The sequence below is a fragment of the Lonchura striata genome, chromosome 3, assembly GCF_050655825.1.
Source record: "Lonchura striata isolate lonStrDom1 chromosome 3, ASM5065582v1, whole genome shotgun sequence".
Classification (NCBI taxonomy): Eukaryota; Metazoa; Chordata; class Aves; order Passeriformes; family Estrildidae; genus Lonchura; species Lonchura striata.
In genome coordinates this window covers 46,423,405-46,437,542 of record NC_140705.1, presented here as the reverse complement: position 1 = coordinate 46,437,542, position 14,138 = coordinate 46,423,405, and positions in this window count along the sequence as shown.

The window sequence follows — 14,138 nt, the reverse complement described above, 5'->3', positions numbered from 1 at the left end:
CCTAAACATCAGAGTGTACTTTTGAAACGCCTACTAATGGAGGGAGGGAGGAAGGAAGGCAGGAAGAAAGGCAGGAAGGAAGGAAGGAAGGAAGCAAGTCTGCCCTTAAGCTCAATGAATTTTCAATTGCAGTTGCAGAAATCCGGACAGATCTTGATGGAATAAAAATGAGTAAGAATTCACTACAATCATCCCCTTATTTCTGCTTTATTACACTTTTATTTAATGTTCAAGTGCATGTATTAAAAATCCTCTAGAATTTCAATGCTTTCTATGTAAGTTGGGGGATAAAAGAAGTAATTATAAATTATTTCAAATATTGCATTGGATATAGAAAATTCTGTCCCTCAGAAAAAAGAGACAGGCTGGAAAAAGAAGTCTTACACATTATACCCAGACTTGAGGCCATGAGCTGACCAACTGTTTCAGTATGGTCCATATCCAAAAATTCCTAGTAAGGACATTCTTTCTCCTGAGAACTTCAGCTTTTGAGTTCACAGCAATAACTAACAGGTTATGAAGTATGAGATATTTTTTTATTCTGTTCTGGTTTGCTTAGATTGTAGAAGGAAGCCCTAACCAAGTACTGCTAAGGTCACTATGCATATAAATTGCTGACTTTTCTGGCCACCATCCACAGAAGCACTTAAACACATGCTTAAGTTTTGCATTAATAATGTTATGTGCTCTGGTTACATGCAACATGTCCTAGAAATAGTGGGACACTTTAAACCCAAGTTCCTGAGCTGTAGCTGGAGGAAAATCATCACAGCTCCAGACAGGAGGTTATAAAGGTAATTAAGTATTTTTAATGACACTGATTCCAGAGGTGATTCTCAAAGGGAACAAAAATAACTACAGGGGTGGCACCATGGTTCACTAAGGTAAACTTTCTTTTTCCATCAATCTCTTCAGCAACTGATAATAGCTGAAGAGCATGAATACGTTGGGAGAATAGAAATGTTTTTCTCTTCAACTCAAACCTTCTTCTGTATTGCAAATGCCTGTCTAAAACCAGACTCACTTCAGAGCTACCTGACTAAACAGATTTCTCTTTACTGAGCTCACCACTCGCCACTTCAGCACTTGCAGTGTCCTTTAGGCAATGAGCTCCACAAGAGTCTTCTGCTCAGCCCTTCCTCTGTCTTTAGACATAGATCTTCAACCCTTGACAGCTCAATCCCAACAGTACAGAGGACTCCCTATTGGTTTCTGTGAAAGAAAGTATGATGCTGCAAGGCTGATAACATATTAAGCTAAGCTATGCATGCACATCAGAGGAAAAATATTCATGCCTTTGTTCAGCCCTCAGTTCAATTGAAATGGAAAAAAAATGTGTTTTCTTTCACTTTCTCTGCTTCCCTATGAATCTCATCAGCAATTTCCTACAAGTACTGTCTGAGTCAAATACCAGAAGAAATAAAAAGGACTCTATGCATGAAAGAGGATCATTCTTTTTTAGTTTGAATGAACAGTGTGATTGTAATTAATATTAGTTTTGAGCAACACAGAAAAGCCTCATGGCCATATAGGCTGAAAAGCAATATTTTCAACTTCTTTGATGTTTTCCCAAGGAGAAGAAGGTGGCCAGAGGAGGAGAAATACATTTCACATCTCTAGGTAGTTTTCTTCTATTATTTGAAATATCTTTTTAAAAGCAGTATGTTCATGGTATGCTAGTAGCTTGCTTCTCAGATACTCAGACCCTGGACAGTGTTGTTTTTAAAGGCACATGTGCACAGGGTGACCACGAGGCTAGTGAGGGATTTAGTGCCTCCTTATCTGCAAAACACTGTTAGAAATTTCTCAGATGGACAGCATTTCAATATTTGCATCTACAAGGTCTTGTATATACAGGCCATAAAATCCGTACTGAGATGAAATTACATGTAAAAATAGTTTAATTTTGTAGGAAACACTAAGGTAATTTCACCATCATCTTCTTACCCTAAGTAATCACATTGTTTCATAACTTAATCCTCATTTTTATCCAAACTTAAGTTATGGATTCAGCTGGTACAAGCTTTTCAAAGGAGAATTGTGGACTGCATCCATCTTAGTAACCTTCTGAATCTGATGTTTCTAACAGAGAGCTAAATGAGTACAGGAAACCAAATGTCTTCGGTGCCATCAATGCAGATACTGCATCAAGCTCTGAGAGGAGCTAAAGCTAATGAAAATGCTCTCTTATACAAACACTTAAACTCAGGCCTCACCAGGCACCAGCTGTAAAGCACAGTGTATGGGAAGGGGATGGGAAGGACAGGTGGTAGTGAGTTCCAAAAACCCCTTGATATATCATAAAAGCCATGAAAGAGCGAACTTAATTCATTGTGGAAAACACAATTAAGAGAGATCCCTTGACTGAACTGAACTGTTTTTTCCAACATACTAAAATAGGAAAAATAATTATAGATAAGCCATATCAGGTGTTGTCTGTGCCTCTGGCTTGAAAATTATATAAAAAGTCAGGGGCTAGAGACTCAAGACAGATGAAAGAAGCAGAGCATGGCCTCCTTTGTTGATGCTTAGTAGTAGAAGTAGCAACAGATAGACCCATCTTACCTATCAGAGAAGATTTTCAGAGCTATTTGCAGATAAAAGTGCAAATTAGGTAACTGGGCCACACAGAATTCTCTGTTATTAATGTTTATGTGTTTATACTTTTCAGTTTTCTTTATGGAGATGCTGTAAAGTGAGGCAGATGCTTGGCATGGTCATTGTCATTAAGGAGCACTGGCAGATATAGAGTGCAGTTCCTTTCCTTTGAGAAGCATTCTTCAAAGTTTTCATTCATCAATATGAGGGATTGATGTTTGTATCAGTACTTTAATTCATAAATTGAGTAATGCAAATATATTTAGTATTTTCTTAACACTTTAAAATGACTACTGAAAAATTGTCACTTCTAGAATGTAAGGCAAGCTAGTTAGGCATGATTAACCAATAGGTTCTTATAGTGAAAGATATGTTCTGATAGGAGTAACTACTGAAGAAAAGGGTAACTAAAACTTGGTCTATATGCAGATGTAAAAAGCTGTGTAAATTACTTGATAGAATAAATAGTGTTTGATGTTTGTCAGGAAATTAATTTCCACACAGACACATGCTATGACAGGGTAACAGCATGACAGCCCCTGGAGAGCATCCAGTTAATTACTGTATTGTTCTGTGCCTTGTAGGTTTTTTTCTCAACTGTAAATCATGGACACAAGGTGGAAATCCATACTCCAGCAGCTGTGAGAATTACCTATGCAAAACAAATGTAGAAATCCTTCATACAGGGACGAAAATGTTTGGGCATCAAGAAATTCAGAATTTCAAATAATGAACTCAGATCAGTACAATTAGTAAGATAATTCCTTGATGTTAGCATAACAATTAAAAATTAGATTTTCAGGTTGGGAAATCTTCTTTGCAGCAATGTTGAGCTGAACTTTTGAGCCAACAGGCTACTACACACTGTGTTCTGCTCAAGGGCATTGCAAGAGGCATCCTCTCCTCCCCCAGTTTAAGGCATGTCGTGTGCAGAGCTAGGAGCTGGACTCTATAATCCTCTTTTAAGTCCCTTCCTGCTCAGAGTATTCTATGATTCTACTCGATGCACATTCAGAAAAGCACATTCAGGATCTGGGCTTGTGAATGCTGGGAGGTTTCACCTGATGCCAGGAGTCAGCCCTGAGATGGGGAGAAAGAAGCTGAGCGGAGACAGGGACTTAAAAATCTTCTCTGCTCTGGGAGGCAACAACTCATCCAGGATCTATGATGGGCATAATATTGGATTTGTGCATTCCTATCAAATTTGTATGGAGGCACTCAGGATCCCAGGAATCAGTCCACTCAACATCTTTTCCACCAAGCAGGAGAAATATTTCTTCAACCAAGCATTTTATTAAAACCACTCTTCACATGCAGCAACTTCAGGAAGTCAGTAGCCACTGCTGATTTCATCTGGTTCCTTCCAGATCTCACAATGGAAATGTACATCAACAAATCAAAAAGAGGAAAGGCAAGAACCTTGTGGAAAAATCTGATATAAATCAAAATGTTCCACTTTGAAATGTAACCATAAAAGGAAGCACAAAGACAATGAAGGTAAAAACAGAAGATGAAATATTAACCTGTACATATTTTTCTATCCTAATGAAGCTTCATTCTTGCTACCAGTGAAAGTAATTTCATAAAGTGAAATTTTGTTTGTCTAAGATTATCTTTCTCCCCTTTGTATTGATTCTGCTTTTTTTTTCAGTTTTCTTTATGGAATACAACAATTTTAGTATTGTAAGTACCTTGAAAAGGGAGTTTTCTGACAAAATCCTGGATTTGGGGTGTGATAGGCTAGGTGCAGCACAGGGAGTTCTTTAGAAAATATATTTATTTATTTATTATTTAGTAAAATATAAAACATTTAAAAAGCAATTATGACAAGAGAGTCGTGAAAGGAAATACAAAATAAGTAGTGAAGAATGAAGAGATATATAAAAACAAAATAAAGAAAATATTGCCTGTACATTTGGTTTTGCATGAAGGCATGAGCAATCTATTAAAATCTATCAAAAAAAAACCAATGCAGATTCACAAGCAGCCTGAGTAACAGATTCATCCTGATTGTTTAGGCAGCTCTCAGCTGTCAACCACATGAAATGGAGCAGCTTCCCACTCCTTCCTGCAGCACTCGGGGATGCCCAGCTGCAGCACTGCCTCGGAGACAGCAGGACAGTGTGTCTTGGCTCAGGGCAGGGCAGGGCAAGGCAGGCTCTCCTAGCAGCCCCATTTCCAGTCAACAAGAATGCACTCAGCTCTCCACGGAGCCTGAAGTTTGGAGCTTTCCAGAGGTGTGCTTGACACACGGAAGCAAGCACAGCACCTTTTCTCTTTTATTTGGAGAAACTAATCTCGGTGATGACAAATGTGCCAGGTGAACCATCTTTGCCTGAGGGAACCTCAGATCCAGTTCTCTGTGCTTATGTCACAAAGAATTAAAGGCAGAGCCAAGGAAAAAAATTACACACATATTTGCAGATCTATGCATTCCTTCTTTCTATCTACATCGCCTGCCATAATTCCACTTTCTTTCCATTTTCTCAAGCATAAATTCCTTCGGCATCTTTCTTTCTACTCCCACCAAGCCAGATATTTAAATTTGTTTTTTGCACAAGGGTTAGCTTTGCAGGAAAATCCGAATAGGAGATGACCTTTGGTATAGCCTTTGGAGATGTGGGCAAAAAGTCTCTGTAGATGATTTTACAGCTATTCATAAAAATGGAAAACCACATGAATTTCCCAAATTTTCTGCCTGGTGGAAGGTAACAGGAAATCACAGACAAAACCAACATGCTTTCTTAGGTTAACTGAAAAAGCTGAATTTTAAACCTGACACTGATCTCAATCTATCAGCTACTAAGTCCAGAACTTTCAAAAAAGTAACTCCATTACAGCTCTCTGGAGGGATCTCGATGTTCTTCTAACGTTTTTTGTGTATTCTGACAGAGAGCAGTGGGAGACATATCAAGCTTCCTTAGGCTTATAGCAAAGAGTCAATTTCCAAGCTTCTCAATTTCATGACATATGTATTCTGAAAGCTCAAAAGTCTAAAAAAAAGACCAATTAAATATTTGCTGTTAGATTGTTTAGTTTTTTCTTACAGCAGCTACCACTTGCTTTTACTGACATAACATACTGGTTTTTCAATCACTGCAGGAGAACTCTAGTACATAAATTTTGTTATAGCTATGAAGCAGTGTCTTTAATCCAAAAATAGAACATAGAACTAAAATAAAAGACAAGTCAGAATTTAAATTAATCTTGAGTCAAGAAAAACAGTTAATCTAAAAGGCACCTAAGGAGAACTGGAAATTAGGTCCCCAGGAGGAAAATCTAGATCCAAATAAAAGTTCCCCATCCAGAAATATTCTTCCTCTTCTTTCCCTAGAGAGTTTTGCAGTCAATAGATATCTTGCCTTCTGATCCAAATTATTTGTACATCCTGCTTGACTAAAAATGGCCCAGAGTCAGCAGCTGTCAGGAACTTCATTCCTGCTAAACCCCCTTAAGGAATCAGACAAAAATCCCACTGTTGCTTGATGTCTGTGTTCCCATATTCCCACAAGGCCTCTGCTGAGACTGGGATCTCCCTGACCTGGTCTGCAAACAAACCTATAACAAGAACCTCACAGAACCTTATCCAGGAAGGTCTGTGTCTGCTCCTGGGCTAATGCAGGAGAAATAATTCATTGTGTATGTTCTCTGAGAACATAGCAGCAACACAGCAGTACTATCAGAGAGTCCCCAGTTTTTGTCTGAGACTGACCCTGTATTTCCTCCAGGACAGGCTGGATGCCACCATGGTTTCTTCTCTGCAATATAGTGTTTCTTCTTGCAATATGTCCTTTCCTGAATCCAAGACCAGGACCTTGCTGTAAAGATCATATGGTATAGAGCAATAAATAACACATCAAAAAGAAAGGTGGCATGACTCCCACAAGGCCACAGCACAAGGTAGTCATCAAACCAACACTAAAGCCCTTCTCACCTGACTCCCAGCCCAGTATACTTGGCATACATTTAGCAGGGAGTCAGGGTTCCTGTAGATCAGCCATAGCACCATGGAGTGAATTTATATATACACAGTTCTACTTAATGTGACATATTCTGGTCCCCACAACATCCTCCAGCCTCCTCATCCACCCAGAAAAACAGCTACCCTTATGGCCCAGGCGTGCTTAAGTAATCAGCATAGCACGTTGATCATTGGTTTACAGCATGGTAGTAAATGGACAGTGTGACACCTGCCTTCAATGAATTCTTGAAATCTGCTCTTCACAGGTGTTACTAATGAAGCAGCTTAAATCTTTAGTGGAAGAAATGAACACAAATGTGCTGATGAAAAAAAAAACAAACTGGATTTAGTTTAAAATTAAGTATCTTTGAACAGAATACTCAAATAACTGGTTTTGCTTTTTTGTCCATTGTCTATATTTCACATGTTGCTGTTTCCTTAGGAACTCAATAGGGTGCAGAAAGGGATATAAACAGATTGTCAAACTCAATGTGTGCAGGCCAAAGGAGCATAAAAATATTTTTTTTGCCTTTTCACTATTCTAAATGTCATTGATGCTGTACTGAGAAATTACTCAATATACTGGAACATCCTATTTCATGCTGTGTGATTTCTGATGGGTAGTATTTTTACCATAGGTTAGTACCTTGGAAAACTGACTGGAGTTGTGTAGTTTATTAGCCAAACTCCATTCAATATTGTGTGCTTAAAAATGATCAGCTGCTGCATTATCGAGCTATTGATTACTGGATGAGAAGCCAAATCACTCTCTATTTACATAACATTGGGAGATAAGTATATGATGGGCCACCACATAACAGGTCTCCAATCAATACACCAACAAAACAATTATTACTCAAGAGGAGAGGAGACCTTCAAGAAGGCAAAGCAATGTCATGGCTGTACACCTCTGTAGTGAGCAGTAAGGACCAGAAGAGCAGCAGTGGGGATCACTGCTGGTTCATTAAAACATCTTTTGCATCTGTCTTTTGGCTTATGTGGATTAGGGAGATCTAGAGACTCCTGAAAATCTTTTTTTGGAACACAAGTCATCTTTTTTGAAGGACATATCACAGATTTGGTTGAAAGAAGCCAAGCCTACTACTTCCCCTTCTAACTACCACAAACATAGTAAGATTGAATTTGGATACCCTTTTCTGCACAACTTTGGCTTATACAGGCACTCATCCAGGCCTTCTTTCCATTGAAACTGAAAGGTCCCACAGTCCAAGTAAAGCAAGTTGCTTGGCCTAACTCTCCATGGACCTCCAGTTTGTCTCATTTTTCTGTTTTACTGGCTACTTACCCACTTACTCCATAGAGTTTCTAGATCTCATTTAGGCACTGTCATGATTTCACCCCAGGAAGCAGCCAACCCCACACAGCCACTCTCTCATTTTCACACCAGCAGGCTCAGGGAGAAAATCAGAAGGGTAAAAGCCAGAAAACTCCTGGGTTTAGATAAGAACAGTTTAAGAGGGAAAGGAAAATCTGTGCATGCAAACAAAATAAAATAAGGAATTGATTCACTGCTTCCCATGGGTAGGCAGGTGTTCAGCCATCTCCAGAAGAGCAGGGTCCCATCACACATAACCAGTTGCTTGGGAAAAAACAATGCCATCACTCCAAATGTCCCCCCTTTTCTTCTAATCCCCTGCAGTTAATACACTGAACATAATGTCATACAGTCTGGAATATCCTTTTGGTCAGTTGAAATCACTTGTCCTGCTGTGTCTCCTCCCAATCTCCTGTGCATCCCCAGCCTCCTCACCAGCATGGCAGCAAGAAAAGCAGGAAATGCCTTGGGTCTGTGCAAGCCGTGCTCAGTAATAACAGAAATATCTCTTTATTGTCAACCCTGTGTTCAGCACTGATCCAAAACACAGCCCCAAACACTTTGCCACTGTGAAGAACATTAATTCCACCCCAGCCAAAACCAGGGCAGCCACATTGTGACATTAGTCAGCTTCCAAGAGACTGGCCTCAGCTAAATAGGAACTACTCTGGACAGACAATATGGGTTAGGACAGTCTCAATTTGAGTCCAGCAATCCATGAAAGCCCCAAACAATTTCCTAGAGAGACTTGTCCCTCCACTATCCTCACCTGTGGTCGTGCTAGCTACCCTAGGACTTGAGAAACATTTCATGAAACAAACCCACTCTACCTTGATGGATCACAACATGTTTTCTTGTTTTGAATATTTTGAATGGAAAAGAAAAACATTCAACTATTAAAAACTAATGGCCACCCTATGTGTCCACTTCCTGGTGTCCTGAAGGATAATGTTAACATGACCAACATGTATCAGAGGGAGCCAGCTGTGCATGTGCAAGCCACCCTTCATACTTACACTCCTACAAAGAAATTCTCAGATTTCTTCTAACATTTCAAAAATGTTAGTAAAAATATTGGTAAAGTTATTCCTTTGTCATCTGCAAAGACAATGCAGATTAGGCATTTACACAAAGAGTAGGTAAGTCTCCTTGAAAAGCCTACGAGGATACAGAAAATATATTTAAGTTCCACTAGCTTTGGGATTGCTTGAGAAAAATCCAGCTGGCATTTAAATTATGGAAATGTAAATTTTTAGATGGTAACAGACCATCAATTCTGGTTTCTAAAAATTACTTCATTAAAAAAAATGTACTTTAACTGGGCAGCTTACAGATCAGAAGGCCCAGTAGATAAGATGACTCTGTTTTATACTGGAAACAGTATTTGTCTTGTTAACTAAATTTCTCCTCATCTGCAATAAGCATAAATTCACTACAGGTCAAAATTCTATTTTCACACTATAAAGTCAATTTTTTTCCTAGCTCCCTATTTCTGAACCAAGCAGATCAATCCCACAGAGAAATGATTCCATTTGAGTGTTTAAAAAATACCATAAAACCTGACTAATGTCTTGGAAGGCTTGCGGAGTGCGTGGCACAACCCCTGTTACACAGCTGCCCTTGGTGCTGCGGAGCAGATTCCAGATCATTCCCAGTACCTGCAGCACAGTCAGGCTTACGGGGCTGCTCACAGTCCCCCACACCCTTATCTGATGTGTTTGCTCTGCGGGAGAGTCGCGGTGCTCATTATGGCACGATGGACACTTGTGGAGGGATCATGGTGCTGCAGTGAGCATCTGGAGGATGCGCTCCTGCCGCATGCGGGCGGCCGCGGGGGAAGCTTACGCTTCAAGATCCTGTTATTAGCAAAATATTTTCCCCGCCCGTCCTTACTGCTTTCAATTGGCACTGAAGCAGGGGAATTCCACTGCTCACATATTATAAATCGTTAGAGAGATGATGCTTTTAAATGGCCTTTTTGTAACACATTTTGGGGGGTTTGCCTTATGCTGCACTGCAGACTTTGCATTTTTTTAAGGACTCTGTCCATGTACTCTGAATTGATAAGGAAATGTCTTCCTAGTGCAGTAGTTTTAAATGACTTGTTTATGACTCTATGTAATGCTATCAGTCAATATTTTCCTCCAGTACTAAGTTCAAATATTATTTAGTATTAAGTAAACAGTGGTGCAGTGAGAGCTCTGAAATGCGAATAGTTCATGTGATGGGCAACTGCAGGTCTGTTGCAGGGTAACAGTAGAAAATACCATTCAAAATCAGGGACATCTGTAGCTCAAGTTACCTTGGCTAAGGTAGAAAAACATTTCTTGCATCTTGCTTCAAAAAGTAATCAAAAAATTTAATGAGCCCAGTCCAATACTGATGAAAAGATTTATCTCAAAAAAAAAAAAAAAAAATAATAACTCATTTTTTCCTAAACTCTAGATAACTATCCTTTTAAAAATATATGTAACAGTTTTAAAAACCTCTGATTGCTACCTTTAAGATTCCCTTGTTGGCTGAGTTGATGAAGCAGATAAAAGCTAGGAGTGAATGTAGCACTGTTGCCTATCCTTTTCTGATACAGAGATCTCTGGCATTTTGCACTGTTTTAGTGGTCTTTAGTGACAGTTCCAAGACGGAATTGCAGGGAAGATGCCCTATTACTATTACACACAGTCTTCATTTAATCCAGCAGAGAGGTTGTGCATCCAAAACAGCACACAATTCTTCTTGTAGAGGCTGTGCCATAATTGTCACATTGCACCCACAATCATCATTAAAATTTCCTGTCAGATCTGCCGTTAAATGAATAGCCAAATTGTTTCTCTGGTTAACTGTGCTTAGTGCATATCCAGTAATCACACAGCCCCTGCAGATGTTTGCAGCCTGATGCAGTATCAGGATGGGGTATAACTAAGTGACTGGTAAACATACCCTTTTACAAAAAAAACAAAAACAGAAGGAAAATAATCTGAGCTGTTTTAGAAGCTCACAGCAACTCACCTGAATGCATTTGTTTTTAAATTCTTCTGTCACCCCCTGTGGAAAACAAGGTATAAAAGTCCAATCTGGTACTGAGGTTATTTGAAATTGCACACATAGTGTAGGATTACAGTGGTTTAATAGAGCAACTAACAACTAACTCTGCCCACAAAACTGAAATTAAATGTAGCTCATCATAAGCAGAACTCATTATATACTGGCATTTCACCAAAAGTATGACTAGAGATATGTTATTTTTCTCATAAAAGAATGGAACAGATTGGATTTTTTAAATTAACTTTACACTGATATTTGACTATTTTTGTAGCAGAGTGTAAGCCAGGGGGGAAAAAAGTCCCATGCTGCCATACACAACCCAAAGTTGGGGTGGAAATGCTCTGATACAGATACTAAACACTGCAGAAAGAGTATTTCTAATTACATTTCAAAAGATCATATTTTCTCAGCTCCCCACCTTCATTGTACAGTCTTGCAAATGTAGGATATTAGTAAATGATCTGGATCATGGTAAACTCACACAACACCAGCATAAAGGAAAGTGGGGAATCTCTGATATTTTGCTCTACTCTGACTGCAGTTTTGCAATAATCTGTAATGGTTTTATTCCTCAAGAATCAGATTACCACACTTAAAGCTGCTTGTGAGAGCATTCAGTCTCTCCACTAGCTACTCAGGCTAAATAACTTTATACGTGTGTGTGTCCAGGCATGTATGTATGTTTATATAAAACCACTGCAGTAATATATATATGTCATAATTAGAAGTAGGCTATCATTTGCAATATTGTCAAATTTTGTAATATTTTCAAAATCACAATCATTCATACAGAAGTTTTTTAAAACTAAGCTTCTACTTCAAGTTCCTTTATTTGCAAAAAACACTGTGGCCTTTGCTACAGGGGTCTTTCTTCATTGTTTTGGGGATAATGAAATATGGTGAATAAACAAATGAAAAACAAAGCCTTCAAAATAATCAAAATGCTGACCTGCTCAACACAACACAGAGAAGTTTGAATGCAGTCCAAGGACACCATACTGCTATTGCTTTTTGCCAGGGAAGACACCAGAGATATCAGAGTATTTTCAGCAAAAAATAAACTTCACTTCTGGTCAGTGCATGCTATGGGAGCCAGAGAAAGAACCAAAGTTCACTGATTCTGCTGTCACTCGTGCAGGATCCATCACACACTCCCTGAAAGGCAGCACCCACAGCAAACTTGGGAATTTCCAGATATCTACAAAAGGCAGCACAAGCTTGAGGGCAAGAGCAGCAATCTCATTCCCTTCAGCTTGCCGCCCTAGGCAGCTACCTAGTCTGCTTATGATCAGACCAGTCATGCAGTAGAAACAGAAGGAAGGAGGTGGATATCCTGACAAATCCACTGGATCTGATATGTTCAGATATATTAACAGTGCTGTATTGTGTTAGGAAAAATGAAAATAAATATAAGATTACGCTAAACTGATGGGTTTTGTTCTTGTTGGGTACTGAGTAACAGATATTCTTGTTGCTACTGAGTAACAGGGATATTCAAACCATAAGATTTCAAAGTAATGCTCCCAGTTCTACTAAAAGCATACAAAATAAATATAGGACACACGCAGCCCAACAACTCAGCATATCCTCAGAATGCTTCACAGACTCTTTAAAATTTGATTTTTCATTGGAGAGATAAATGAGCTAAAAATGTAGATGGCAGAAGGCAACTTGTGTTCTAGGAGGATCTCATCTTTCTGAGGAGGAGAAGGGACAAAACAAGCACCACAGACTTCAAACAAATAGACTTTCCAGTATGATGTGTGTGTTACCGCTTCTTTACAAAGGCGGAGAAATTGAGGCAGAGAGAAAGAAGCTCCAGATTTTCTGCCAGCTACAAAGCAGCGAAGCAGCTCCATTCATGAAATCATCATCTCTAGCCTCTGCCTGCTGGGCACAGTCTGCTGGGACTGAGCAATGAAGGTGGAGCCTTTCATGTGGAAACTGAGGTGCTTTATGCCATGTGACCCAGAAGACAGCCAAAAGCTGCCTTATATACAAAGGCTTATGTTTAAAGGCAAATGAGACCAAGTCTAGTTTGTTGTCTTAGAAAATAAGTACATTTGCTCCTGTTCTGGAGAGCAGGTTTTGTTAAAAATAAAAACAAAACAAAACAAAACAAAAACCTTAGTCTTGTTTGAAGCTGAACTGGTCTTTCATTTGCAATAAGGGTAATTGAGTAGAACAAACAAAGGCATTATTATTCTGATGCCTCCTGCTAGTTTTTTTTCTTTGACTAGTCACTTGTCTAAGTGTTAATGACATAGAAAGTTCATGACTAATGCCATTTTTTTTTTTTAATATTGTTGACAAGCTGAAGGGTAACATGTTGTGGGTCAGACTTAGGGAAATCTCAACTCCATGTTTCCAATCTATATCTATAGTAGAGCTATCAAGTTTAATGTTTGCCATTTAAGAGCACAAAAATCACATACATGATTTATCAAAGAAACTATAAAAGAAATTAGTTTTGTTCTCAAATAAGCATGATGAAGAAATGAAAATTATTCACTAAGGACAAAAATTAGAAACTATTTTTGGCAGAGATAAAAAAATAAGACATTTCTTTCAGCATTAAGGGGCAGGAGGAAGACGGTAATGCACTCAGTGGCAGAAGAGGCTATGTATTTAAAATCTGGCATACACACAACTCTGCTTATAATTAAGACTATGCCAGCTTTTTACCTTCAGCTACGACTTCCAAAAATTATTCCTTCTTTCTAAGTGGAATTTGTCAGCATTTGCAGTAAGATAACCAGATACTGTAAATCATACACCACTTTTAGTGTAAAAACATTTAAATATTTTCCCTTCCCTCTTCTTGCCTCAAAGGAACCATTTATTTGAACTAAACTGTTGTTCCACAACACTTAATGAAATTCAGGAGAGAAGATGAAACCAATATACTTATCAACTCAGTGGGAAAAAAAGTTTAATTTTTTGAGGGGACCCATTTGTAAAGAGCTTCCTGTACATCTGTTAGAAGAGATACAAGACTCTGTTATTTTGCCCATTAACTCACTGAGCTGTAAAATTTGAAACAGAAATGTGAGACTGGTACCTACAATTCATACAGCAACCTGTCAAACCCCATCTTTTCATCAAAAGGTTTTTCTAGAGCCTGAACTGTGATCTGAGACAAAATCAATCTGTCACAGAATATCCTTTGTGAAATACACTCCAAAGGATAGAAAAAAACAA